The sequence below is a fragment of the Vitis riparia genome, chromosome 13 (genome assembly GCF_004353265.1).
Source record: "Vitis riparia cultivar Riparia Gloire de Montpellier isolate 1030 chromosome 13, EGFV_Vit.rip_1.0, whole genome shotgun sequence".
Classification (NCBI taxonomy): domain Eukaryota; kingdom Viridiplantae; phylum Streptophyta; class Magnoliopsida; order Vitales; family Vitaceae; genus Vitis; species Vitis riparia.
Window position 1 is genome coordinate 19,244,589 of NC_048443.1, and position 3,544 is coordinate 19,248,132.

Genomic DNA, 3,544 nt, shown 5'->3' on the forward strand with positions numbered 1-3,544 from the left:
AATTTGTTTTGGTTAAAGAAATTTTCAAAGGGAGTGAATTTTAGAAATGAGAATGGTTGTTTTCTGTTGTTCACGACCCCGTGATTTAGAATATTTAGGATTTTTTTTTATATCTTAAATTTTTATATTTACAAGGACGACTATTTGTAGGGAATTGTTGAGGAAAAAAATTGAGAACCACACACATCATTAGAATCATATTTTTAATGATGATTTTTGTACCAATCAATTCATACCAGCTACAGTGATGCAATTGGAAAAGTCAATACATGGGACAGATACACACAACAAAAATAGGTGGGATGAGAAGCTTGAATGAAGACCTTTTTGGTTGTTTTGTATCTTTTTTATGTTTTCTTTCTTTAGGACAAGATGACTTTATTTTGTTTTTTGTAGCATTTTTAGATGAATGTTAGTATGGTCTCTATGGAGGAAGGTGAAAAAAATATTGAGGATAGGAAGAGGAAGGAAAATATATATTTTTTCATTTTATTTTATTCCCATTGTCCTCTAAAAATATCCTGAAAATTTTAATTTTCTCTTTTTTGGACATTTTCATGGACAATCAAACAAAGTGAACAACTTTCTGTGAATAAGAAAAAAAGAAGGTGTACAAGAATATGCTTTGGAGAATGTTTGGAATGTAGGAGGAGATGCCTTAGAGAATGCTTGGAAGGTTGAAATATGAAATGGAAATGACAACCAAACCCATTGTACTTCTCTCACACGCCAAATGCACCCAAAGACAAATGACACATCATAATCATTAGGAAAAAAACATAAGCCACTTTCCTTTTTTTAAGAAAGAAAACTTAGGATTTGTATGCAAATTGTTTAAATAATAGTTCTTATTATTTAAAATAAAAAATAGTATTTTTACTTAGAAAATATGTTTAATAATTTTTTTTTAGAAGATAAAGAATGATATGAGAATTTGTGTATTGTATAAACGTATAGTTTCTTTTAGGGAAAATAAGTCAATAAAATTGTTTTTTCATTATTTAAGTTCCCGATAAAGAGTGTTTTTTTTTTTTTTTTTTTTAAGGTTTTGAAAAATTTCACACAAAAATAATAAAGAAAAAAGAATTCCTATAATTTTATCGTCCATGATTAAATTATAGATGGGGAAAATTTCTTAGCCCTTCTTCTCTCTTTTTATAATTTTTAATTATATTATTTTTACATTATCCAAATATAATTTCTATAAAAAAAAAAACAAACATAATTTAAATAATTAGAATTTTATTTTAGCTTATATTGACAAAATTTGTACATATTAGCTATAATTTAAATTTGAAATATGCTAAAATTTAATTTCCTTAGATATAGTTTTTAGCTTTACATCTCAACTAAAATTAATTCCAAAGCTTATGATGTGTCAAAAATTCTCAAATTGTCTTATGTTGTGAGCTTTAACAAACAAATTGTCTTATGCTCCAAACGTTTGAATCATCATTTTCAGTTTAACAAAGTTGATAATAATAATCACATAGTACCTATGAACACTATGAGAAATACATTACTAGACATTGATATTCATAACACATTTCCACAACCTATGTTAAACTAGATATTACAATAAGCAAAACACATGCTACAAAGAAGCCAACAAAGAAACTGATCACATATGTATATGAAATATTTTGCAAGGAATGTTGATCATCAACTGCATGTTCAATTTGATTTGCCAGTTGATGAACATTCATCACTTCTCTTCCATCTTGGTGTATAGAACACCCAAACTCGGACAACTTCCTCTTTAGAAGTATATACTTTGTAAACACTCCCCTTATAAAGGAGCACATTCTTTTGACATTCAACCTAAGAATTGTACACTCCATGTCTACAACCCACAAACACTACATAGTATGTTTGCATGTTCGTCATCTGATGATATAATTGTTGTTTATTAATTTTTTATAATCAATCAAGTAATGACTATTGCAAAAGATAGTACAAAACGTATATAATTCACACATGTATACCACATTTTAGGATAATAACAGTGATGATTAACTACAAAATTAAAAATATAACAAGTAATGTCCGGGCTTCAAGGTCTGAGGCTTTGGATAGGTAGTACCCAACTTTAACTAAGGTAGTACCTAAGGTTGGTTAAGATAGTACCTAAGGTTGATTACGATGGTACCTAAGGGCTATTAAGGTAGTACCTAAGGTACAATCCCCAAAATACCAAAGGTGAACCAATTAAACACACTAAATAATCACTTAATGGCATGCTCTAAGGGTCACAAATGAAGATCCGAGGCTTCGGATAGGTAGTACCCAACTTTAACTAAAGTAGTACCTAAGGTCGATTAAGGTAGTACCTAAGGTTGATTACGGTGGTACCTAAGGGCTATTAAGGTAGTACCTAAGGTACAGTCCCCAAAATACCAAAGTCCGAGGCTTCAGATAGATAGTACCCAACTTTAACTAAGGTCGTACCTAAGGTCGGTTAAGGTAGTACCTAAGGTAGATTAAGGTGGCACCTAAGGTATATTAAGGTGGTACCTAAGGGCTATTAAGGTAGTACCTAAGGTACAGTTCCCAAAATACCAAAGGTGAACCAAGTGAACACACAAAATAATCACATAATGACATGCTCTAAGGGTCACAAATGAAGGTTTGAGGCTTCAGATAGGTAGTACCCAACTTTAATTAAAGTAGTACCTAAGATCGGTTAAGGTAGTACCTAAGGTTGATTAATGTGGTACCTAAAGGCTATTAAGGTAGTACCTAAGGTATAGTCCCTAAAATACCAAAGGTGAACCAATTGAAGGTGAACCAATTGAACACACTAAATAATCACATAATAACATGCTCTAAGGGTCACTAATGAATGTCCGAGGCTTTGGATAGGTAGTACCCAACTTTAACTAAGGTAGTACCTAAGGTAGATTAAGGTAGTACCTAAGGTTGATTAAGGTAGTACCTAAGGGCTATTAAGGTAATACCTAAAGTACAATCCCAAAAACCAAAAGTGAACCACTTGACCACACAAAATAATCACATAATGACATGCTCTAAGGATTACATATAAAGGTCCGAGGCTTCAGATAGGTAGTACCCAACTTTAATTAAGGTAGTATCTAAGGTTAGTTAAAGTAGTAACTAAGGTAGATTAAGGTGGTACCTAAGAGCTATTAAGGTAGTACCTAAGGTACAGTCCCCAAAAAACCAAAGGTGAACCTCTTGACCACACAAAATAATCACATAATAGCATGCTTTAAGGGTCATAAATGAAGTTTTGAGGCTTCGGATAGGTGATACCCAACTTTAACTAAGGTAGTACCTAAGGTCGATGAAGGTAGTACGTAAGGTTAGTTAAGGTAGTACCTACGGTAAATTAAGATGGTACCTAAGGGCTATTAAGGTAATACTTAAGGTACAATCCCTAAAAAACTAAAGGTGAACCACTTGACCACACAAAATAATCACATAATGACATGTTATAAGGGTCATAAATGAAGGTCCGAGGCTTCAAATTAGGAGTACCCTACTTTAACTAAGGTAGTACCTAAGGTCAGTTAAGGTAGTATCT